Source organism: Salmo trutta, chromosome 3, assembly GCF_901001165.1.
Source record: "Salmo trutta chromosome 3, fSalTru1.1, whole genome shotgun sequence".
In the NCBI taxonomy this organism is placed as follows: Eukaryota; Metazoa; Chordata; class Actinopteri; order Salmoniformes; family Salmonidae; genus Salmo; species Salmo trutta.
The window spans coordinates 71,648,277-71,674,164 of record NC_042959.1 but is presented as its reverse complement, the minus strand read 5'-3'; the positions used below and the strand labels follow the sequence as shown (position 1 = coordinate 71,674,164).

Genomic DNA, 25,888 nt, shown 5'->3' with positions numbered 1-25,888 from the left:
TAATGGAACATTTTGACATTTTTTGTCTGAAAATGCGCTCGCGCGTTACCCTTTGGTTAGTGATCTGAACGCACGAGCAAAACGGGGATATTTGGACATAACTATGGATTATTTGGAACAAAAACAACATTTGTTGTGGAAGTAGCAGTCCTGGGAGTGCATTCTGATGAAGAACAGCAAAGGTAATACCATTTTTCTAATAGTAATTCTGTGTTTAGTGAGCCCCAAAGTTGGCGGGTGTCTGAATAGCTAGCCTGTGATGGCTGAGCTATGTACTCAGAATATTGCAAAATGTGCTTTCGCCGAAAAGCTATTTTAAAATCTGACATAGCGATTGCATAAAGGAGTTCTGTATCTATAATTCTTAAAAATAATTGTTATGTATTTTGTCAACGTTTATGATGAGTAATTTAGTAAATTCACCGGAAGTTTTGGGTGGGAATGCTAGTTCTGAACATCACATGCTAATGTAAAAAGCTGTTTTTTGATATAAATATGAACTTGATTGAACAAAACATGCATGTATTGTATAACATAATGTCCTAGGAGTGTCATCTGATGAAAATCGTCAAAGGTTAGTGCTGCATTTAGCTGTGTTTTGAGTTTTTGTGACATATATGCTTGCTTTGAAAATGGCTGTGTGATTATTTTTGTCTGTGTACTCTCCTAACATAATCTAATGTTTTGCTTTCGCTGTAAAGCCTTTTTAAAATCGGACAATGTGGTTAGATTAACGAGAGTCTTATCTTTCAAACGGTGTAAAATAGTCGTACGGTTGAAAAATTGAAATTATTGCATTTTTGAGGTATTTGTATTTCGCACCACGTTCTTCCATTGGATATTTGGCGAGGTGTTCCGCTAGCGAAATGTCTAGATGCAAGAGGTTAATCTAACCACATTGTCCGATTTCAAAAATGCTTTACGGCGAAAGCATAAAATTAGATTAGGACATAAACTTCACAAGAAAAACCACACAGACATTTTCCAAGAAAGGACATGCATCACAAAAACCAAAAGTACAGCTAAAATATTCACTAACCTTTGAACTTCATCAGATGGCACTCATAGGTTTTCATGTTATACAATACATGTATGTTTTGCTCGATAAAGTTCATATTTATATCCAAAAACAGCCTTTTACATTGGCGCGTGATGTTCAGAAAATGTATCACAACCAAAACTTCTGGTGAATATCCACATCAATTTACAAAAATACTCATCATAAACGTTGATAAAATGTACAACAGTTATTGAAAGAATTATAGATACACTACTCCTTGACGCAACCGCTCTGTCAGATTTCCAAATAACTTTACGGAGAAAGCACATTGTTCAATATTCTGAGTACATAGCTCAGCCATCGAAGCAAGCTATACAGCTACCCGCCAAGTTCTGGCATCAACAAAACTCTGAATTAGTATTATAAATATTCTCTTACCTTTGCTGATCTTCGTCAGAATGCACTCCCAGGACTGCTACTTCCACAATAAATTTTCTTTTTGTTCGAAATAATTCATATTTATGTCCAAATACCTCTGTTTTGTTCATGCGTTCAGATCACTATCCAAAGGCATAATGCGCGAGCGCAGTACCAGAGACAAAGTCAAATAGTTCCATTACCGTTCGTAGAAACATGTCAAACGTTGTTTACAATATTCCGACCGGACAATAGCGTATTCATGCAAGAAGAAAAAGGAGGGGCGCGCTGGCGGGCTCGCACATCATCAAGCCCTTTGTCCTCAGGCAGTCCACTCATTGACTGAGTTACTATTCTCTGCCCAGTAACAGGAGAATGATGGAAAAACTTTCTGAAGGCTGTTGACAGCCAATGGAAGACTTAGGAAGTGCAATGTGACCCCACAGACACTGTAGTTTCGATAGGGATTCAAAAGAAGAACTACAATTCTCAGATTTCCACACTTCCTGGTTGGATTTTTCTCAGGTTTTTGCCTGCCATATGAGTTCTGTTATACTCACAGACATCATTCAAACAGTTTTAGAAACTTCAGAGTGTTTTCTACTAATAATATGCAAATATTTGACTCTGGGCCCGAGTATTAGGCAGTTTACTCTGGGCACGCTTTTCATCCGAAAATGAAAATACTGCCCCCTAGACCCTAAAAGGTTAATGAATTACAGAGCTACCCTAATATTCTCTCAGTTCATCACAATTACAGTGTGTCTAGCGGTGTCTCCTAACCAGCCTTGGGCCCCCAGTTGACTCAAAGTTTATCTTAAGAGTTGGTGAGGTGGCGATGACGGGACTGGCTTCCTCTCTCACATCAAAATATACCTGCAGACGAGAGACAGATAGAGAGAATGAATGATTAAGCCATGTTTTTTTTATTCTAACACGGTCAGTCATCATAATCATCAGGAGGTGAAATGCAAAACTGACCTTGGATCATTCATTCTGGGACTACTACATCTCTATCTGTATTTCAATGTAAAGCATCTCTTTAATAATACTTCTTGTTGACCCGACCAAGTGACCTCTCAGCTATGATCATGCTGTGCCCTCTGTGTCAGCCAGTTCAGATGCGGGAGGGTTTCACCAACACAGCTGATATAACCTAGAGGATTTAGGGAGAAGAGGTAGAGGGATGAAGTGAAGGAGAGAGACTGTTATTGTGTGTGTGGTCTCACCTGGTGTCCACACTAAGTGGCTACAGAGTACTTTAAGCTGAAAAACAGACACATGAGGACAAACAATAGAAGATAGTCATTATTAGACATAAATACCACTTGAAGCTTGATGATGACTTGATCATTTGAATCAGCTGTGTAGTGCTAAGGCAAAAACAAAAATGTGCACAGGTGTTTGGAGCATTCCGATATGCCACAGCTGGTGAGGTGTCAGGTTCGCCTCTACTTAAAGGGTGATTATTCCAACTCTCTGTGAAATGCTGCAGATCTGCCCGCAGACGAGGTAGGAACACATATCACACGCAGAAGAGGTGGATAGAATTCGACAGGTCAAGTTATCCTTCTTCCTCCAAACTGTGCATGTGAGACAGGTTCCATGTACAACAAGACAGGCAGAGAGGAAGAGAGAAAAAATAACACAGAAAAGTTAAATTACCTCTGGTTATGGACACTTTTGCCAGCAATAAAGCTTCCACAGCCTACTCCTCGGACAGTGAACATCTGGCAATATCTACATTTTCGACCCCTTGATCAGCTCGCACTCTGACAGTAAAGGAAATAGCTTATTTTATGTAGATATGAAAACAATAACTGAGATTTGACTGTTCAATCTAAAGCAGCAGATGTCATTTTCAGGATACGTCAATACAGCACAGAAAGCTTAACACCAGACTGGTATTGTGGTTGTTCATTAGGTGATGTGAAATATGCAATATGTATACAAAATAAAATACAGTTGAAGTCGGAAGTTTACATACACCTTTAGTTTACATACGCCAAATACATTTAAACTCAATTTTTCACAATTCCTGGACTGTGCTGAGATGCCATCATCAAGGTAAGCAGCACTGGGCGTTCTTCCATCCAACTTTTACATAGCTACTAGTTAGCTCCTGTCGGTTCATAACATTCCACTATATTAAATACATTCATACTGTACAATGATAAATCATGCAATTATTTTTCTCAAGCTAACCAAAAGCATTTGAATTAATCGAACTTTCTTTCATGGCAACTCATAAACAAGCCATGTCCTATTTGTTTCATTGTCGATATAAAACCATATTTCATGACAGTGTAACGGTTAGATTTTTATACAGAAGGATGAAAGAACACAATATGTCTGTCAGGGAATGCTATTCTGATATGTAAGATGAAGAGTTAGACCAGAAAGTCAGCGCCATGAAAGCAAGGATGACCCATGTGGGCATTAGAATGGTCAATGGCATCTCAGCACATTCCTTCTTCGTAGGTGTCCAATATGACTTCCTTTCTGAAGAAAAAAAGTTGCTTTAACAACAATTATTTTTTATTGAAAATAAAAAAGATTTGCTCTTGACAAAAAGTTGAATGTCACAGTCAAGACCCCAGTGAGATATGAACTCAAGACAAATGGTTTACAAGACTAGTGCTGTGAACACTGAGCTATGTGCACATTTTTCAGAACTCTCTTTTAGTAGTCTCCTTTTCTCCTTTTCCTCCGGGTGTTCGCCTGCTATATCAATTCTGTTATGCCATACCACTTCAACTTCTAGCTTATACATACTATATACATATTACGGACACAGTATATTTTACATTGGTCATATTTTTTTATTTATTTTACGTCCCGCCCTTCAGCTACCCTCAACCACTCCCACCAATCCCTGAAAACCATCCCATTCTATAATGGTACAATTATCATAGTTCAGTTGTATTCCAGAGAGGTTACAGAAATGATCTAGATTGTCTATGAGGCTGTGCAGGGATCCAAATGGTGGATTTAAAAGAAAGCATGAGTCCTCAGCGTACAATGACACCTTTGTTTTTAAGCCCTGGATTTCTATCCCCTTGATATTATTGTGGGATCTGATTTGAATAGCTAACATTTCGATGGCCATAATATATAGATATGTCAATAGTGGACAACCTTGTTTCACTCCTCTTGACAGTAATACCCTCTTCCGACAACATCCGGTGAAATTGGAGAGCGCCAAATTCAAATGACAAAATCACAATATTAAACATTCATGAACATACAAGTGTCTTATATCATTTAAAAGCTTAACTTCTTGTTAATCCAACTGCGTTGTCAGATTTCAAAAAGGCTTTACGGCGAAAGCATACCATGTGATTATCTGAGGACAGCTCCCCACATCCAAATCTTTTTTTCAACCAATACATGCTTCACAAAATCACAAATAGCGATTCAATAAATCACTCACCTTTGAAGATCTTCCTCTGCTTGCAATCGCAAGGGTCCCAGCTATGCAACGAATATTCAGTTTGTTCGATAAAGTCCTTCTTTATGTCCAAAAAAGTCAGTTGAGTTGGCGCCATTGATTTCAGTAATCCACTCCTTCAACATGCATACAAAGGAATCCAAAATGCTACCGGTAAACTTCGTCCAAACAAGTCAAACAATGTTTCTATTCAATCCGCAGGTACCCTAACATGTAAATAAACGATAATATTTCAGCCGGAAAGAACGGTGTTCAATAGGAAAGGAAAATAACAAAGAGCACGCCCTCATTCACGCGCACCAAAAGCCTACTTTCCTGTTGAGCTCCCTTGGAAAAAACGACTATTACTTGTTCGTTTTTCAAGAAACAAGCCTGAAACTCTGTAGAAAAACTAAGACTGTTGACATCTAGTGGAATCCATAGGTACTGCAATCTGGGAGGAATTTTTATATGTAGGCCCATAGACTTGCATTGGAAAGGCCTGTTACTTCCAAAAACAAAGGATTTCTGGGTGGATTTTCCTCTGGGTTTTTCGCCTGCCATATCAATTCTGTTATACTCACAGACATTATTTTAACAGTTTAGAAACTTCAAAGTGTTTTCTATCAAATTCTACCAATTATATGCATTTCCTAGCTTCTGGGCCTGAGTAACAGGAAGTTTACTATGGGCAAGTCAGTCAGGCAGAAATTCAGGATACTGCCCCCTAGCCCTAAGAAGTTTTAATACTTTCTCAGAATTAGCCATTCTTTACTATACTGGACAAAAATATATACGCAACTCGCAACAATTGAAAAGTTTTTCCTGAGTTACAGTCAATATAAGCAAAAGTTTAAGTTAATGATATTATTCCTTCAACATGCATCACTGGTTTACATGACTTCTGCTACTCCTGTCTGTAGTTTCAGCTCTTTTTAGTCATGATTGGCAGCCCAGGACAGAATTGGAAAACGTGGAATCGTATCCTCAGTTTGTTTGGCAATGTCTCTTACAGTAGTAGTTCAGCAGAGAATTATTTGCGCAGGGCAATATCATCAGTTTGTTGTCACATTTTGAACTTTCTGCTGTATAGAGCGAGAGAAATGGTAACTCCCACCCTGTGTAAAGTTTCAGATGAATGTCACAGAGGGTAGAGTCAAAATCAAGGCCCCAGTGAGAATTGAACTCACGACCCCTGGTTTACAAGACCAGTGCTCTAACCACTGAGCTATGGAGCCATACACCTCTGTATGAAGAATTGGAACGCTATAAAGAACACACCCATCAGAGAGTAAAAAAAGAGACACACCTAAGTAACCAAACATGCAGGTTACCCAGTCTGGCTCCTGCAGTAAAAGCAGATTCCTTGTCATCCTTTGTTGTACATTTAATGACAAACTCTCCCAGGTCTATGTGACCCTCAGGCAGGACAGTAATACCCTCTTCCGACAACATCCGGTGAAATTGGAGAGCGCCAAATTCAAATGACAAAATCACAATATTAAACATTCATGAACATACAAAGTGTCTTATATCATTTAAAAGCTTAACTTCTTGTTAATCCAACTGCGTTGTCAGATTTCAAAAAGGCTTTACGGCGAAAGCATACCATGTGATTATCTGAGGACAGCTCCCCACATCCAAATCTTTTTTTCAACCAATACATGCTTCACAAAATCACAAATAGCGATTCAATAAATCACTCACCTTTGAAGATCTTCCTCTGCTTGCAATCGCAAGGGTCCCAGCTATGCAACGAATATTCAGTTTGTTCGATAAAGTCCTTCTTTATGTCCAAAAAAGTCAGTTGAGTTGGCGCCATTGATTTCAGTAATCCACTCCTTCAACATGCATACAAAGGAATCCAAAATGCTACCGGTAAACTTCGTCCAAACAAGTCAAACAATGTTTCTATTCAATCCGCAGGTACCCTAACATGTAAATAAACGATAATATTTCAGCCGGAAAGAACGGTGTTCAATAGGAAAGGAAAATAACAAAGAGCACGCCCTCATTCACACGCACCAAAAGCCTACTTTCCTGTTGAGCTCCCTTGGAAAAAACGACTATTACTTGTTCGTTTTTCAAGAAACAAGCCTGAAACTCTGTAGAAAAACTAAGACTGTTGACATCTAGTGGAATCCATAGGTACTGCAATCTGGGAGGAATTTTTATATGTAGGCCCATAGACTTGCATTGGAAAGGCCTGTTACTTCCAAAAACAAAGGATTTCTGGGTGGATTTTCCTCTGGGTTTTTCGCCTGCCATATCAATTCTGTTATACTCACAGACATTATTTTAACAGTTTAGAAACTTCAAAGTGTTTTCTATCAAATTCTACCAATTATATGCATTTCCTAGCTTCTGGGCCTGAGTAACAGGAAGTTTACTATGGGCAAGTCAGTCAGGCAGAAATTCAGGATACTGCCCCCTAGCCCTAAGAAGTTTTAATACTTTCTCAGAATTAGCCATTCTTTACTATACTGGACAAAAATATATACGCAACTCGCAACAATTGAAAAGTTTTTCCTGAGTTACAGTCAATATAAGCAAAAGTTTAAGTTAATGATATTATTCCTTCAACATGCATCACTGGTTTACATGACTTCTGCTACTCCTGTCTGTAGTTTCAGCTCTTTTTAGTCATGATTGGCAGCCCAGGACAGAATTGGAAAACGTGGAATCGTATCCTCAGTTTGTTTGGCAATGTCTCTTACAGTAGTAGTTCAGCAGAGAATTATTTGCGCAGGGCAATATCATCAGTTTGTTGTCACATTTTGAACTTTCTGCTGTATAGAGCGAGAGAAATGGTAACTCCCACCCTGTGTAAAGTTTCAGATGAATGTCACAGAGGGTAGAGTCAAAATCAAGGCCTCAGTGAGAATTGAACTCACAACCCCTGGTTTACAAGACCAGTGCTCTAACCACTGAGCTATGGAGCCATACACCTCTGTATGAAGAATTGGAACGCTATAAAGAACACACCCATCAGAGAGTAAAAAAAGAGACACACCTAAGTAACCAAACATGCAGGTTACCCAGTCTGGCTCCTGCAGTAAAAGCAGATTCCTTGTCATCCTTTGTTGTACATTTAATGACAAACTCTCCCAGGTCTATGTGACCCTCAGGCAGGACAGTAATACCCTCTTCCGACAACATCCGGTGAATTTGGAGAGCGCCAAATTCAAATGACAAAATCACAATATTAAACATTCATGAACATACAAAGTGTCTTATATCATTTAAAAGCTTAACTTCTTGTTAATCCAACTGCGTTGTCAGATTTCAAAAAGGCTTTACGGCGAAAGCATACCATGTGATTATCTGAGGACAGCTCCCCACATCCAAATCTTTTTTTCAACCAATACATGCTTCACAAAATCACAAATAGCGATTCAATAAATCACTCACCTTTGAAGATCTTCCTCTGCTTGCAATCGCAAGGGTCCCAGCTATGCAACGAATATTCAGTTTGTTCGATAAAGTCCTTCTTTATGTCCAAAAAAGTCAGTTGAGTTGGCGCCATTGATTTCAGTAATCCACTCCTTCAACATGCATACAAAGGAATCCAAAATGCTACCGGTAAACTTCGTCCAAACAAGTCAAACAATGTTTCTATTCAATCCGCAGGTACCCTAACATGTAAATAAACGATAATATTTCAGCCGGAAAGAACGGTGTTCAATAGGAAAGGAAAATAACAAAGAGCACGCCCTCATTCACATGCACCAAAAGCCTACTTTCCTGTTGAGCTCCCTTGGAAAAAACGACTATTACTTGTTCGTTTTTCAAGAAACAAGCCTGAAACTCTGTAGAAAAACTAAGACTGTTGACATCTAGTGGAATCCATAGGTACTGCAATCTGGGAGGAATTTTTATATGTAGGCCCATAGACTTGCATTGGAAAGGCCTGTTACTTCCAAAAACAAAGGATTTCTGGGTGGATTTTCCTCTGGGTTTTTCGCCTGCCATATCAATTCTGTTATACTCACAGACATTATTTTAACAGTTTAGAAACTTCAAAGTGTTTTCTATCAAATTCTACCAATTATATGCATTTCCTAGCTTCTGGGCCTGAGTAACAGGAAGTTTACTATGGGCAAGTCAGTCAGGCAGAAATTCAGGATACTGCCCCCTAGCCCTAAGAAGTTTTAATACTTTCTCAGAATTAGCCATTCTTTACTATACTGGACAAAAATATATACGCAACTCGCAACAATTGAAAAGTTTTTCCTGAGTTACAGTCAATATAAGCAAAAGTTTAAGTTAATGATATTATTCCTTCAACATGCATCACTGGTTTACATGACTTCTGCTACTCCTGTCTGTAGTTTCAGCTCTTTTTAGTCATGATTGGCAGCCCAGGACAGAATTGGAAAACGTGGAATCGTATCCTCAGTTTGTTTGGCAATGTCTCTTACAGTAGTAGTTCAGCAGAGAATTATTTGCGCAGGGCAATATCATCAGTTTGTTGTCACATTTTGAACTTTCTGCTGTATAGAGCGAGAGAAATGGTAACTCCCACCCTGTGTAAAGTTTCAGATGAATGTCACAGAGGGTAGAGTCAAAATCAAGGCCTCAGTGAGAATTGAACTCACGACCCCTGGTTTACAAGACCAGTGCTCTAACCACTGAGCTATGGAGCCATACACCTCTGTATGAAGAATTGGAACGCTATAAAGAACACACCCATCAGAGAGTAAAAAAAGAGACACACCTAAGTAACCAAACATGCAGGTTACCCAGTCTGGCTCCTGCAGTAAAAGCAGATTCCTTGTCATCCTTTGTTGTACATTTAATGACAAACTCTCCCAGGTCTATGTGACCCTCAGGCAGGACAGTAATACCCTCTTCCGACAACATCCGGTGAAATTGGAGAGCGCCAAATTCAAATGACAAAATCACAATATTAAACATTCATGAACATACAAAGTGTCTTATATCATTTAAAAGCTTAACTTCTTGTTAATCCAACTGCGTTGTCAGATTTCAAAAAGGCTTTACGGCGAAAGCATACCATGTGATTATCTGAGGACAGCTCCCCACATCCAAATCTTTTTTTCAACCAATACATGCTTCACAAAATCACAAATAGCGATTCAATAAATCACTCACCTTTGAAGATCTTCCTCTGCTTGCAATCGCAAGGGTCCCAGCTATGCAACGAATATTCAGTTTGTTCGATAAAGTCCTTCTTTATGTCCAAAAAAGTCAGTTGAGTTGGCGCCATTGATTTCAGTAATCCACTCCTTCAACATGCATACAAAGGAATCCAAAATGCTACCGGTAAACTTCGTCCAAACAAGTCAAACAATGTTTCTATTCAATCCGCAGGTACCCTAACATGTAAATAAACGATAATATTTCAGCCGGAAAGAACGGTGTTCAATAGGAAAGGAAAATAACAAAGAGCACGCCCTCATTCACGCGCACCAAAAGCCTACTTTCCTGTTGAGCTCCCTTGGAAAAAACGACTATTACTTGTTCGTTTTTCAAGAAACAAGCCTGAAACTCTGTAGAAAAACTAAGACTGTTGACATCTAGTGGAATCCATAGGTACTGCAATCTGGGAGGAATTTTTATATGTAGGCCCATAGACTTGCATTGGAAAGGCCTGTTACTTCCAAAAACAAAGGATTTCTGGGTGGATTTTCCTCTGGGTTTTTCGCCTGCCATATCAATTCTGTTATACTCACAGACATTATTTTAACAGTTTAGAAACTTCAAAGTGTTTTCTATCAAATTCTACCAATTATATGCATTTCCTAGCTTCTGGGCCTGAGTAACAGGAAGTTTACTATGGGCAAGTCAGTCAGGCAGAAATTCAGGATACTGCCCCCTAGCCCTAAGAAGTTTTAATACTTTCTCAGAATTAGCCATTCTTTACTATACTGGACAAAAATATATACGCAACTCGCAACAATTGAAAAGTTTTTCCTGAGTTACAGTCAATATAAGCAAAAGTTTAAGTTAATGATATTATTCCTTCAACATGCATCACTGGTTTACATGACTTCTGCTACTCCTGTCTGTAGTTTCAGCTCTTTTTAGTCATGATTGGCAGCCCAGGACAGAATTGGAAAACGTGGAATCGTATCCTCAGTTTGTTTGGCAATGTCTCTTACAGTAGTAGTTCAGCAGAGAATTATTTGCGCAGGGCAATATCATCAGTTTGTTGTCACATTTTGAACTTTCTGCTGTATAGAGCGAGAGAAATGGTAACTCCCACCCTGTGTAAAGTTTCAGATGAATGTCACAGAGGGTAGAGTCAAAATCAAGGCCTCAGTGAGAATTGAACTCACAACCCCTGGTTTACAAGACCAGTGCTCTAACCACTGAGCTATGGAGCCATACACCTCTGTATGAAGAATTGGAACGCTATAAAGAACACACCCATCAGAGAGTAAAAAAAGAGACACACCTAAGTAACCAAACATGCAGGTTACCCAGTCTGGCTCCTGCAGTAAAAGCAGATTCCTTGTCATCCTTTGTTGTACATTTAATGACAAACTCTCCCAGGTCTATGTGACCCTCAGGCAGGACAGTAATACCCTCTTCCGACAACATCCGGTGAAATTGGAGAGCGCCAAATTCAAATGACAAAATCACAATATTAAACATTCATGAACATACAAAGTGTCTTATATCATTTAAAAGCTTAACTTCTTGTTAATCCAACTGCGTTGTCAGATTTCAAAAAGGCTTTACGGCGAAAGCATACCATGTGATTATCTGAGGACAGCTCCCCACATCCAAATCTTTTTTTCAACCAATACATGCTTCACAAAATCACAAATAGCGATTCAATAAATCACTCACCTTTGAAGATCTTCCTCTGCTTGCAATCGCAAGGGTCCCAGCTATGCAACGAATATTCAGTTTGTTCGATAAAGTCCTTCTTTATGTCCAAAAAAGTCAGTTGAGTTGGCGCCATTGATTTCAGTAATCCACTCCTTCAACATGCATACAAAGGAATCCAAAATGCTACCGGTAAACTTCGTCCAAACAAGTCAAACAATGTTTCTATTCAATCCGCAGGTACCCTAACATGTAAATAAACGATAATATTTCAGCCGGAAAGAACGGTGTTCAATAGGAAAGGAAAATAACAAAGAGCACGCCCTCATTCACGCGCACCAAAAGCCTACTTTCCTGTTGAGCTCCCTTGGAAAAAACGACTATTACTTGTTCGTTTTTCAAGAAACAAGCCTGAAACTCTGTAGAAAAACTAAGACTGTTGACATCTAGTGGAATCCATAGGTACTGCAATCTGGGAGGAATTTTTATATGTAGGCCCATAGACTTGCATTGGAAAGGCCTGTTACTTCCAAAAACAAAGGATTTCTGGGTGGATTTTCCTCTGGGTTTTTCGCCTGCCATATCAATTCTGTTATACTCACAGACATTATTTTAACAGTTTAGAAACTTCAAAGTGTTTTCTATCAAATTCTACCAATTATATGCATTTCCTAGCTTCTGGGCCTGAGTAACAGGAAGTTTACTATGGGCAAGTCAGTCAGGCAGAAATTCAGGATACTGCCCCCTAGCCCTAAGAAGTTTTAATACTTTCTCAGAATTAGCCATTCTTTACTATACTGGACAAAAATATATACGCAACTCGCAACAATTGAAAAGTTTTTCCTGAGTTACAGTCAATATAAGCAAAAGTTTAAGTTAATGATATTATTCCTTCAACATGCATCACTGGTTTACATGACTTCTGCTACTCCTGTCTGTAGTTTCAGCTCTTTTTAGTCATGATTGGCAGCCCAGGACAGAATTGGAAAACGTGGAATCGTATCCTCAGTTTGTTTGGCAATGTCTCTTACAGTAGTAGTTCAGCAGAGAATTATTTGCGCAGGGCAATATCATCAGTTTGTTGTCACATTTTGAACTTTCTGCTGTATAGAGCGAGAGAAATGGTAACTCCCACCCTGTGTAAAGTTTCAGATGAATGTCACAGAGGGTAGAGTCAAAATCAAGGCCCTCAGTGAGAATTGAACTCACAACCCCTGGTTTACAAGACCAGTGCTCTAACCACTGAGCTATGGAGCCATACACCTCTGTATGAAGAATTGGAACGCTATAAAGAACACACCCATCAGAGAGTAAAAAAAGAGACACACCTAAGTAACCAAACATGCAGGTTACCCAGTCTGGCTCCTGCAGTAAAAGCAGATTCCTTGTCATCCTTTGTTGTACATTTAATGACAAACTCTCCCAGGTCTATGTGACCCTCAGGCAGGACAGTAATACCCTCTTCCGACAACATCCGGTGAAATTGGAGAGCGCCAAATTCAAATGACAAAATCACAATATTAAACATTCATGAACATACAAGTGTCTTATATCATTTAAAAGCTTAACTTCTTGTTAATCCAACTGCGTTGTCAGATTTCAAAAAGGCTTTACGGCGAAAGCATACCATGTGATTATCTGAGGACAGCTCCCCACATCCAAATCTTTTTTTCAACCAATACATGCTTCACAAAATCACAAATAGCGATTCAATAAATCACTCACCTTTGAAGATCTTCCTCTGCTTGCAATCGCAAGGGTCCCAGCTATGCAACGAATATTCAATTTGTTCGATAAAGTCCTTCTTTATGTCCAAAAAAGTCAGTTGAGTTGGCGCCATTGATTTCAGTAATCCACTCCTTCAACATGCATACAAAGGAATCCAAAATGCTACCGGTAAACTTCGTCCAAACAAGTCAAACAATGTTTCTATTCAATCCGCAGGTACCCTAACATGTAAATAAACGATAATATTTCAGCCGGAAAGAACGGTGTTCAATAGGAAAGGAAAATAACAAAGAGCACGCCCTCATTCACGCGCACCAAAAGCCTACTTTCCTGTTGAGCTCCCTTGGAAAAAACGACTATTACTTGTTCGTTTTTCAAGAAACAAGCCTGAAACTCTGTAGAAAAACTAAGACTGTTGACATCTAGTGGAATCCATAGGTACTGCAATCTGGGAGGAATTTTTATATGTAGGCCCATAGACTTGCATTGGAAAGGCCTGTTACTTCCAAAAACAAAGGATTTCTGGGTGGATTTTCCTCTGGGTTTTTCGCCTGCCATATCAATTCTGTTATACTCACAGACATTATTTTAACAGTTTAGAAACTTCAAAGTGTTTTCTATCAAATTCTACCAATTATATGCATTTCCTAGCTTCTGGGCCTGAGTAACAGGAAGTTTACTATGGGCAAGTCAGTCAGGCAGAAATTCAGGATACTGCCCCCTAGCCCTAAGAAGTTTTAATACTTTCTCAGAATTAGCCATTCTTTACTATACTGGACAAAAATATATACGCAACTCGCAACAATTGAAAAGTTTTTCCTGAGTTACAGTCAATATAAGCAAAAGTTTAAGTTAATGATATTATTCCTTCAACATGCATCACTGGTTTACATGACTTCTGCTACTCCTGTCTGTAGTTTCAGCTCTTTTTAGTCATGATTGGAAGCCCAGGACAGAATTGGAAAACGTGGAATCGTATCCTCAGTTTGTTTGGCAATGTCTCTTACAGTAGTAGTTCAGCAGAGAATTATTTGCGCAGGGCAATATCATCAGTTTGTTGTCACATTTTGAACTTTCTGCTGTATAGAGCGAGAGAAATGGTAACTCCCACCCTGTGTAAAGTTTCAGATGAATGTCACAGAGGGTAGAGTCAAAACCAAGACCCCAGTGAGAATTGAACTCACAACCCCTGGTTTACAAGACCAGTGCTCTAACCACTGAGCTATGGAGCCATACAACTCTGTATGAAGAATTGGAACGCTATAAAGAACACACCCATCAGAGAGTAAAAAAAGAGACACACCTAAGTAACCAAACATGCAGGTTACCCAGTCTGGCTCCTGCAGTAAAAGCAGATTCCTTGTCATCCTTTGTTGTACATTTAATGACAAACTCTCCCAGGTCTATGTGACCCTCAGGCAGGACAGTAATACCCTCTTCCGACAACATCCGGTGAAATTGGAGAGCGCCAAATTCAAATGACAAAATCACAATATTAAACATTCATGAACATACAAGTGTCTTATATCATTTAAAAGCTTAACTTCTTGTTAATCCAACTGCGTTGTCAGATTTCAAAAAGGCTTTACGGCGAAAGCATACCATGTGATTATCTGAGGACAGCTCCCCACATCCAAATCTTTTTTTCAACCAATACATGCTTCACAAAATCACAAATAGCGATTCAATAAATCACTCACCTTTGAAGATCTTCCTCTGCTTGCAATCGCAAGGGTCCCAGCTATGCAACGAATATTCAGTTTGTTCGATAAAGTCCTTCTTTATGTCCAAAAAAGTCAGTTGAGTTGGCGCCATTGATTTCAGTAATCCACTCCTTCAACATGCATACAAAGGAATCCAAAATGCTACCGGTAAACTTCGTCCAAACAAGTCAAACAATGTTTCTATTCAATCCGCAGGTACCCTAACATGTAAATAAACGATAATATTTCAGCCGGAAAGAACGGTGTTCAATAGGAAAGGAAAATAACAAAGAGCACGCCCTCATTCACAGCGCACCAAAAGCCTACTTTCCTGTTGAGCTCCCTTGGAAAAAACGACTATTACTTGTTCGTTTTTCAAGAAACAAGCCTGAAACTCTGTAGAAAAACTAAGACTGTTGACATCTAGTGGAATCCATAGGTACTGCAATCTGGGAGGAATTTTTATATGTAGGCCCATAGACTTGCATTGGAAAGGCCTGTTACTTCCAAAAACAAAGGATTTCTGGGTGGATTTTCCTCTGGGTTTTTCGCCTGCCATATCAATTCTGTTATACTCACAGACATTATTTTAACAGTTTAGAAACTTCAAAGTGTTTTCTATCAAATTCTACCAATTATATGCATTTCCTAGCTTCTGGGCCTGAGTAACAGGAAGTTTACTATGGGCAAGTCAGTCAGGCAGAAATTCAGGATACTGCCCCCTAGCCCTAAGAAGTTTTAATACTTTCTCAGAATTAGCCATTCTTTACTATACTGGACAAAAATATATACGCAACTCGCAACAATTGAAAAGTTTTTCCTGAGTTACAGTCAATATAAGCAAAAGTTTAAGTTAATGATATTATTCCTTCAACATGCATCACTGGTTTACATGACTTCTGCTACTCCTGTCTGTAGTTTCAGCTCTTTTTAGTCATGATTGGCAGCCCAGGACAGAATTGGAAAACGTGGAATCGTATCCTCAGTTTGTTTGGCAATGTCTCTTACAGTAGTAGTTCAGCAGAGAATTATTTGCGCAGGGCAATATCATCAGTTTGTTGTCACATTTTGAACTTTCTGCTGTATAGAGCGAGAGAAATGGTAACTCCCACCCTGTGTAAAGTTTCAGATGAATGTCACAGAGGGTAGAGTCAAAATCAAGGCCCCAGTGAGAATTGAACTCACGACCCCTGGTTTACAAGACCAGTGCTCTAACCACTGAGCTATGGAGCCATACACCTCTGTATGAAGAATTGGAACGCTATAAAGAACACACCCATCAGAGAGTAAAAAAAGAGACACACCTAAGTAACCAAACATGCAGGTTACCCAGTCTGGCTCCTGCAGTAAAAGCAGATTCCTTGTCATCCTTTGTTGTACATTTAATGACAAACTCTCCCAGGTCTATGTGACCCTCAGGCAGGACAGTAATACCCTCTTCCGACAACATCCGGTGAAATTGGAGAGCGCCAAATTCAAATGACAAAATCACAATATTAAACATTCATGAACATACAAAGTGTCTTATATCATTTAAAAGCTTAACTTCTTGTTAATCCAACTGCGTTGTCAGATTTCAAAAAGGCTTTACGGCGAAAGCATACCATGTGATTATCTGAGGACAGCTCCCCACATCCAAATCTTTTTTTCAACCAATACATGCTTCACAAAATCACAAATAGCGATTCAATAAATCACTCACCTTTGAAGATCTTCCTCTGCTTGCAATCGCAAGGGTCCCAGCTATGCAACGAATATTCAGTTTGTTCGATAAAGTCCTTCTTTATGTCCAAAAAAGTCAGTTGAGTTGGCGCCATTGATTTCAGTAATCCACTCCTTCAACATGCATACAAAGGAATCCAAAATGCTACCGGTAAACTTCGTCCAAACAAGTCAAACAATGTTTCTATTCAATCCGCAGGTACCCTAACATGTAAATAAACGATAATATTTCAGCCGGAAAGAACGGTGTTCAATAGGAAAGGAAAATAACAAAGAGCACGCCCTCATTCACGCGCACCAAAAGCCTACTTTCCTGTTGAGCTCCCTTGGAAAAAACGACTATTACTTGTTCGTTTTTCAAGAAACAAGCCTGAAACTCTGTAGAAAAACTAAGACTGTTGACATCTAGTGGAATCCATAGGTACTGCAATCTGGGAGGAATTTTTATATGTAGGCCCATAGACTTGCATTGGAAAGGCCTGTTACTTCCAAAAACAAAGGATTTCTGGGTGGATTTTCCTCTGGGTTTTTCGCCTGCCATATCAATTCTGTTATACTCACAGACATTATTTTAACAGTTTAGAAACTTCAAAGTGTTTTCTATCAAATTCTACCAATTATATGCATTTCCTAGCTTCTGGGCCTGAGTAACAGGAAGTTTACTATGGGCAAGTCAGTCAGGCAGAAATTCAGGATACTGCCCCCTAGCCCTAAGAAGTTTTAATACTTTCTCAGAATTAGCCATTCTTTACTATACTGGACAAAAATATATACGCAACTCGCAACAATTGAAAAGTTTTTCCTGAGTTACAGTCAATATAAGCAAAAGTTTAAGTTAATGATATTATTCCTTCAACATGCATCACTGGTTTACATGACTTCTGCTACTCCTGTCTGTAGTTTCAGCTCTTTTTAGTCATGATTGGCAGCCCAGGACAGAATTGGAAAACGTGGAATCGTATCCTCAGTTTGTTTGGCAATGTCTCTTACAGTAGTAGTTCAGCAGAGAATTATTTGCGCAGGGCAATATCATCAGTTTGTTGTCACATTTTGAACTTTCTGCTGTATAGAGCGAGAGAAATGGTAACTCCCACCCTGTGTAAAGTTTCAGATGAATGTCACAGAGGGTAGAGTCAAAATCAAGGCCCCAGTGAGAATTGAACTCACGACCCCTGGTTTACAAGACCAGTGCTCTAACCACTGAGCTATGGAGCCATACACCTCTGTATGAAGAATTGGAACGCTATAAAGAACACACCCATCAGAGAGTAAAAAAAGAGACACACCTAAGTAACCAAACATGCAGGTTACCCAGTCTGGCTCCTGCAGTAAAAGCAGATTCCTTGTCATCCTTTGTTGTACATTTAATGACAAACTCTCCCAGGTCTATGTGACCCTCAGGCAGGACAGTAATACCCTCTTCCGACAACATCCGGTGAAATTGGAGAGCGCCAAATTCAAATGACAAAATCACAATATTAAACATTCATGAACATACAAGTGTCTTATATCATTTAAAAGCTTAACTTCTTGTTAATCCAACTGCGTTGTCAGATTTCAAAAAGGCTTTACGGCGAAAGCATACCATGTGATTATCTGAGGACAGCTCCCCACATCCAAATCTTTTTTTCAACCAATACATGCTTCACAAAATCACAAATAGCGATTCAATAAATCACTCACCTTTGAAGATCTTCCTCTGCTTGCAATCGCAAGGGTCCCAGCTATGCAACGAATATTCAATTTGTTCGATAAAGTCCTTCTTTATGTCCAAAAAAGTCAGTTGAGTTGGCGCCATTGATTTCAGTAATCCACTCCTTCAACATGCATACAAAGGAATCCAAAATGCTACCGGTAAACTTCGTCCAAACAAGTCAAACAATGTTTCTATTCAATCCGCAGGTACCCTAACATGTAAATAAACGATAATATTTCAGCCGGAAAGAACGGTGTTCAATAGGAAAGGAAAATAACAAAGAGCACGCCCTCATTCACAGCGCACCAAAAGCCTACTTTCCTGTTGAGCTCCCTTGGAAAAAACGACTATTACTTGTTCGTTTTTCAAGAAACAAGCCTGAAACTCTGTAGAAAAACTAAGACTGTTGACATCTAGTGGAATCCATAGGTACTGCAATCTGGGAGGAATTTTTATATGTAGGCCCATAGACTTGCATTGGAAAGGCCTGTTACTTCCAAAAACAAAGGATTTCTGGGTGGATTTTCCTCTGGGTTTTTCGCCTGCCATATCAATTCTGTTATACTCACAGACATTATTTTAACAGTTTAGAAACTTCAAAGTGTTTTCTATCAAATTCTACCAATTATATGCATTTCCTAGCTTCTGGGCCTGAGTAACAGGAAGTTTACTATGGGCAAGTCAGTCAGGCAGAAATTCAGGATACTGCCCCCTAGCCCTAAGAAGTTTTAATACTTTCTCAGAATTAGCCATTCTTTACTATACTGGACAAAAATATATACGCAACTCGCAACAATTGAAAAGTTTTTCCTGAGTTACAGTCAATATAAGCAAAAGTTTAAGTTAATGATATTATTCCTTCAACATGCATCACTGGTTTACATGACTTCTGCTACTCCTGTCTGTAGTTTCAGCTCTTTTTAGTCATGATTGGAAGCCCAGGACAGAATTGGAAAACGTGGAATCGTATCCTCAGTTTGTTTGGCAATGTCTCTTACAGTAGTAGTTCAGCAGAGAATTATTTGCGCAGGGCAATATCATCAGTTTGTTGTCACATTTTGAACTTTCTGCTGTATAGAGCGAGAGAAATGGTAACTCCCACCCTGTGTAAAGTTTCAGATGAATGTCACAGAGGGTAGAGTCAAAATCAAGGCCCCAGTGAGAATTGAACTCACGACCCCTGGTTTACAAGACCAGTGCTCTAACCACTGAGCTATGGAGCCATACACCTCTGTATGAAGAATTGGAACGCTATAAAGAACACACCCATCAGAGAGTAAAAAAAGAGACACACCTAAGTAACCAAACATGCAGGTTACCCAGTCTGGCTCCTGCAGTAAAAGCAGATTCCTTGTCATCCTTTGTTGTACATTTAATGACAAACTCTCCCAGGTCTATGTGACCCTCAGGCAGGACAGTAATACCCTCTTCCGACAACATCCGGTGAAATTGGAGAGCGCCAAATTCAAATGACAAAATCACAATATTAAACATTCATGAACATACAAGTGTCTTATATCATTTAAAAGCTTAACTTCTTGTTAATCCAACTGCGTTGTCAGATTTCAAAAAGGCTTTACGGCGAAAGCATACCATGTGATTATCTGAGGACAGCTCCCCACATCCAAATCTTTTTTTCAACCAATACATGCTTCACAAAATCACAAATAGCGATTCAATAAATCACTCACCTTTGAAGATCTTCCTCTGCTTGCAATCGCAAGGGTCCCAGCTATGCAACGAATATTCAATTTGTTCGATAAAGTCCTTCTTTATGTCCAAAAAAGTCAGTTGAGTTGGCGCCATTGATTTCAGTAATCCACTCCTTCAACATGCATACAAAGGAATCCAAAATGCTACCGGTAAACTTCGTCCAAACAAGTCAAACAATGTTTCTATTCAATCCGCAGGTACCCTAACATGTAAATAAACGATAATATTTCAGCCGGAAAGAACGGTGTTCAATAGGAAAGGAAAATAACAAAGAGCACGCCCTCATTCACAGCGCACCAAAAGCCTACTTTCCTGTTGAGCTCCCTTGGAAAAAACGACTATTACTTGTTCGTTTTTCAAGAAACAAGCCTGAAACTCTGTAGAAAAACTAAGACTGTTGACATCTAGTGGAATCCATAGGTACTGCAATCTGGGAGGAATTTTTATATGTAGGCCCATAGACTTGCATTGGAAAGGCCTGTTACTTCCAAAAACAAAGGATTTCTGGGTGGATTTTCCTCTGGGTTTTTCGCCTGCCATATCAATTCTGTTATACTCACAGACATTATTTTAACAGTTTAGAAACTTCAAAGTGTTTTCTATCAAATTCTACCAATTATATGCATTTCCTAGCTTCTGGGCCTGAGTAACAGGAAGTTTACTATGGGCAAGTCAGTCAGGCAGAAATTCAGGATACTGCCCCCTAGCCCTAAGAAGTTTTAATACTTTCTCAGAATTAGCCATTCTTTACTATACTGGACAAAAATATATACGCAACTCGCAACAATTGAAAAGTTTTTCCTGAGTTACAGTCAATATAAGCAAAAGTTTAAGTTAATGATATTATTCCTTCAACATGCATCACTGGTTTACATGACTTCTGCTACTCCTGTCTGTAGTTTCAGCTCTTTTTAGTCATGATTGGAAGCCCAGGACAGAATTGGAAAACGTGGAATCGTATCCTCAGTTTGTTTGGCAATGTCTCTTACAGTAGTAGTTCAGCAGAGAATTATTTGCGCAGGGCAATATCATCAGTTTGTTGTCACATTTTGAACTTTCTGCTGTATAGAGCGAGAGAAATGGTAACTCCCACCCTGTGTAAAGTTTCAGATGAATGTCACAGAGGGTAGAGTCAAAATCAAGGCCCCAGTGAGAATTGAACTCACGACCCCTGGTTTACAAGACCAGTGCTCTAACCACTGAGCTATGGAGCCATACACCTCTGTATGAAGAATTGGAACGCTATAAAGAACACACCCATCAGAGAGTAAAAAAAGAGACACACCTAAGTAACCAAACATGCAGGTTACCCAGTCTGGCTCCTGCAGTAAAAGCAGATTCCTTGTCATCCTTTGTTGTACATTTAATGACAAACTCTCCCAGGTCTATGTGACCCTCAGGCAGGACAGTAATACCCTCTTCCGACAACATCCGGTGAAATTGGAGAGCGCCAAATTCAAATGACAAAATCACAATATTAAACATTCATGAACATACAAGTGTCTTATATCATTTAAAAGCTTAACTTCTTGTTAATCCAACTGCGTTGTCAGATTTCAAAAAGGCTTTACGGCGAAAGCATACCATGTGATTATCTGAGGACAGCTCCCCACATCCAAATCTTTTTTTCAACCAATACATGCTTCACAAAATCACAAATAGCGATTCAATAAATCACTCACCTTTGAAGATCTTCCTCTGCTTGCAATCGCAAGGGTCCCAGCTATGCAACGAATATTCAATTTGTTCGATAAAGTCCTTCTTTATGTCCAAAAAAGTCAGTTGAGTTGGCGCCATTGATTTCAGTAATCCACTCCTTCAACATGCATACAAAGGAATCCAAAATGCTACCGGTAAACTTCGTCCAAACAAGTCAAACAATGTTTCTATTCAATCCGCAGGTACCCTAACATGTAAATAAACGATAATATTTCAGCCGGAAAGAACGGTGTTCAATAGGAAAGGAAAATAACAAAGAGCACGCCCTCATTCACGCGCACCAAAAGCCTACTTTCCTGTTGAGCTCCCTTGGAAAAAACGACTATTACTTGTTCGTTTTTCAAGAAACAAGCCTGAAACTCTGTAGAAAAACTAAGACTGTTGACATCTAGTGGAATCCATAGGTACTGCAATCTGGGAGGAATTTTTATATGTAGGCCCATAGACTTGCATTGGAAAGGCCTGTTACTTCCAAAAACAAAGGATTTCTGGGTGGATTTTCCTCTGGGTTTTTCGCCTGCCATATCAATTCTGTTATACTCACAGACATTATTTTAACAGTTTAGAAACTTCAAAGTGTTTTCTATCAAATTCTACCAATTATATGCATTTCCTAGCTTCTGGGCCTGAGTAACAGGAAGTTTACTATGGGCAAGTCAGTCAGGCAGAAATTCAGGATACTGCCCCCTAGCCCTAAGAAGTTTTAATACTTTCTCAGAATTAGCCATTCTTTACTATACTGGACAAAAATATATACGCAACTCGCAACAATTGAAAAGTTTTTCCTGAGTTACAGTCAATATAAGCAAAAGTTTAAGTTAATGATATTATTCCTTCAACATGCATCACTGGTTTACATGACTTCTGCTACTCCTGTCTGTAGTTTCAGCTCTTTTTAGTCATGATTGGAAGCCCAGGACAGAATTGGAAAACGTGGAATCGTATCCTCAGTTTGTTTGGCAATGTCTCTTACAGTAGTAGTTCAGCAGAGAATTATTTGCGCAGGGCAATATCATCAGTTTGTTGTCACATTTTGAACTTTCTGCTGTATAGAGCGAGAGAAATGGTAACTCCCACCCTGTGTAAAGTTTCAGATGAATGTCACAGAGGGTAGAGTCAAAACCAAGGCCCCAGTGAGAATTGAACTCACGACCCCTGGTTTACAAGACCAGTGCTCTAACCACTGAGCTATGGAGCCATACACCTCTGTATGAAGAATTGGAACGCTATAAAGAACACACCCATCAGAGAGTAAAAAAAGAGACACACCTAAGTAACCAAACATGCAGGTTACCCAGTCTGGCTCCTGCAGTAAAAGCAGATTCCTTGTCATCCTTTGTTGTACATTTAATGACAAACTCTCCCAGGTCTATGTGACCCTCAGGCAGGACAGTAATACCCTCTTCCGACAACATCCGGTGAAATTGGAGAGCGCCAAATTCAAATGACAAAATCACAATATTAAACATTCATGAACATACAAGTGTCTTATATCATTTAAAAGCTTAACTTCTTGTTAATCCAACTGCGTTGTCAGATTTCAAAAAGGCTTTACGGCGAAAGCATACCATGTGATTATCTGAGGACAGCTCCCCACATCCAAATCTTTTTTTCAACCAATACATGCTTCACAAAATCACAAATAGCGATTCAATAAATCACTCACCTTTGAAGATCTTCCTCTGCTTGCAATCGCAAGGGTCCCAGCTATGCAACGAATGTTCAATTTGTTCGATAAAGTCCTTCTTTATGTCCAAAAAAGTCAGTTGAGTTGGCGCCATTGATTTCAGTAATCCACTCCTTCAACATGCATACAAAGGAATCCAAAATGCTACCGGTAAACTTCGTCCAAACAAGTCAAACAATGTTTCTATTCAATCCGCAGGTACCCTAACATGCAAATAAACGATAATATTTCAGCCGGAAAGAACGGTGTTCAATAGGAAAGGAAAATAACAAAGAGCACGCCCTCATTCACGCGCACCAAAAGCCTACTTTCCTGTTGAGCTCCCTTGGAAAAAACGACTATTACTTGTTCGTTTTTCAAGAAACAAGCCTGAAACTCTGTAGAAAAACTAAGACTGTTGACATCTAGTGGAATCCATAGGTACTGCAATCTGGGAGGAATTTTTATATGTAGGCCCATAGACTTGCATTGGAAAGGCCTGTTACTTCCAAAAACAAAGGATTTCTGGGTGGATTTTCCTCTGGGTTTTTCGCCTGCCATATCAATTCTGTTATACTCACAGACATTATTTTAACAGTTTAGAAACTTCAAAGTGTTTTCTATCAAATTCTACCAATTATATGCATTTCCTAGCTTCTGGGCCTGAGTAACAGGAAGTTTACTATGGGCAAGTCAGTCAGGCAGAAATTCAGGATACTGCCCCCTAGCCCTAAGAAGTTTTAATACTTTCTCAGAATTAGCCATTCTTTACTATACTGGACAAAAATATATACGCAACTCGCAACAATTGAAAAGTTTTTCCTGAGTTACAGTCAATATAAGCAAAAGTTTAAGTTAATGATATTATTCCTTCAACATGCATCACTGGTTTACATGACTTCTGCTACTCCTGTCTGTAGTTTCAGCTCTTTTTAGTCATGATTGGAAGCCCAGGACAGAATTGGAAAACGTGGAATCGTATCCTCAGTTTGTTTGGCAATGTCTCTTACAGTAGTAGTTCAGCAGAGAATTATTTGCGCAGGGCAATATCATCAGTTTGTTGTCACATTTTGAACTTTCTGCTGTATAGAGCGAGAGAAATGGTAACTCCCACCCTGTGTAAAGTTTCAGATGAATGTCACAGAGGGTAGAGTCAAAACCAAGGCCCCAGTGAGAATTGAACTCACGACCCCTGGTTTACAAGACCAGTGCTCTAACCACTGAGCTATGGAGCCATACACCTCTGTATGAAGAATTGGAACGCTATAAAGAACACACCCATCAGAGAGTAAAAAAAGAGACACACCTAAGTAACCAAACATGCAGGTTACCCAGTCTGGCTCCTGCAGTAAAAGCAGATTCCTTGTCATCCTTTGTTGTACATTTAATGACAAACTCTCCCAGGTCTATGTGACCCTCAGGCAGGACAGTAATACCCTCTTCCGACAACATCCGGTGAAATTGGAGAGCGCCAAATTCAAATGACAAAATCACAATATTAAACATTCATGAACATACAAGTGTCTTATATCATTTAAAAGCTTAACTTCTTGTTAATCCAACTGCGTTGTCAGATTTCAAAAAGGCTTTACGGCGAAAGCATACCATGTGATTATCTGAGGACAGCTCCCCACATCCAAATCTTTTTTTCAACCAATACATGCTTCACAAAATCACAAATAGCGATTCAATAAATCACTCACCTTTGAAGATCTTCCTCTGCTTGCAATCGCAAGGGTCCCAGCTATGCAACGAATATTCAATTTGTTCGATAAAGTCCTTCTTTATGTCCAAAAAAGTCAGTTGAGTTGGCGCCATTGATTTCAGTAATCCACTCCTTCAACATGCATACAAAGGAATCCAAAATGCTACCGGTAAACTTCGTCCAAACAAGTCAAACAATGTTTCTATTCAATCCGCAGGTACCCTAACATGTAAATAAACGATAATATTTCAGCCGGAAAGAACGGTGTTCAATAGGAAAGGAAAATAACAAAGAGCACGCCCTCATTCACGCGCACCAAAAGCCTACTTTCCTGTTGAGCTCCCTTGGAAAAAACGACTATTACTTGTTCGTTTTTCAAGAAACAAGCCTGAAACTCTGTAGAAAAACTAAGACTGTTGACATCTAGTGGAATCCATAGGTACTGCAATCTGGGAGGAATTTTTATATGTAGGCCCATAGACTTGCATTGGAAAGGCCTGTTACTTCCAAAAACAAAGGATTTCTGGGTGGATTTTCCTCTGGGTTTTTCGCCTGCCATATCAATTCTGTTATACTCACAGACATTATTTT

The 25,888-nt window shown here is 39.3% G+C and overlaps 12 non-coding genes across 12 annotated transcripts; all 12 read right to left on the bottom strand.

Moving 5' to 3' along the window:
* Positions 1-6,012: 6,012 nt before the first annotated feature.
* On the bottom strand, positions 6,013-6,085 carry trnat-ugu (transfer RNA threonine (anticodon UGU)). Its single transcript has one exon. It is a non-coding gene; the product is annotated as a tRNA-Thr (tRNA).
* A 1,631-nt stretch (positions 6,086-7,716) lies between these two features.
* trnat-ugu (transfer RNA threonine (anticodon UGU)) lies at positions 7,717-7,789 on the bottom strand. The gene has a single exon. It is a non-coding gene; the product is annotated as a tRNA-Thr (tRNA).
* Positions 7,790-9,420: 1,631 nt separating this feature from the next.
* Positions 9,421-9,493, bottom strand: trnat-ugu (transfer RNA threonine (anticodon UGU)). The gene has a single exon. It is a non-coding gene; the product is annotated as a tRNA-Thr (tRNA).
* A 1,631-nt stretch (positions 9,494-11,124) lies between these two features.
* Positions 11,125-11,197, bottom strand: trnat-ugu (transfer RNA threonine (anticodon UGU)). Its single transcript has one exon. It is a non-coding gene; the product is annotated as a tRNA-Thr (tRNA).
* Positions 11,198-12,828: 1,631 nt separating this feature from the next.
* trnat-ugu (transfer RNA threonine (anticodon UGU)) lies at positions 12,829-12,902 on the bottom strand. The gene has a single exon. It is a non-coding gene; the product is annotated as a tRNA-Thr (tRNA).
* A 1,630-nt stretch (positions 12,903-14,532) lies between these two features.
* Positions 14,533-14,605, bottom strand: trnat-ugu (transfer RNA threonine (anticodon UGU)). Its single transcript has one exon. It is a non-coding gene; the product is annotated as a tRNA-Thr (tRNA).
* A 1,631-nt stretch (positions 14,606-16,236) lies between these two features.
* Positions 16,237-16,309, bottom strand: trnat-ugu (transfer RNA threonine (anticodon UGU)). Its single transcript has one exon. It is a non-coding gene; the product is annotated as a tRNA-Thr (tRNA).
* A 1,631-nt stretch (positions 16,310-17,940) lies between these two features.
* Positions 17,941-18,013, bottom strand: trnat-ugu (transfer RNA threonine (anticodon UGU)). The gene has a single exon. It is a non-coding gene; the product is annotated as a tRNA-Thr (tRNA).
* A 1,631-nt stretch (positions 18,014-19,644) lies between these two features.
* trnat-ugu (transfer RNA threonine (anticodon UGU)) lies at positions 19,645-19,717 on the bottom strand. Its single transcript has one exon. It is a non-coding gene; the product is annotated as a tRNA-Thr (tRNA).
* A 1,631-nt stretch (positions 19,718-21,348) lies between these two features.
* trnat-ugu (transfer RNA threonine (anticodon UGU)) lies at positions 21,349-21,421 on the bottom strand. The gene has a single exon. It is a non-coding gene; the product is annotated as a tRNA-Thr (tRNA).
* Positions 21,422-23,051: 1,630 nt separating this feature from the next.
* On the bottom strand, positions 23,052-23,124 carry trnat-ugu (transfer RNA threonine (anticodon UGU)). The gene has a single exon. It is a non-coding gene; the product is annotated as a tRNA-Thr (tRNA).
* A 1,630-nt stretch (positions 23,125-24,754) lies between these two features.
* On the bottom strand, positions 24,755-24,827 carry trnat-ugu (transfer RNA threonine (anticodon UGU)). Its single transcript has one exon. It is a non-coding gene; the product is annotated as a tRNA-Thr (tRNA).
* Between the last annotated feature and the right edge of the window lie 1,061 nt (positions 24,828-25,888).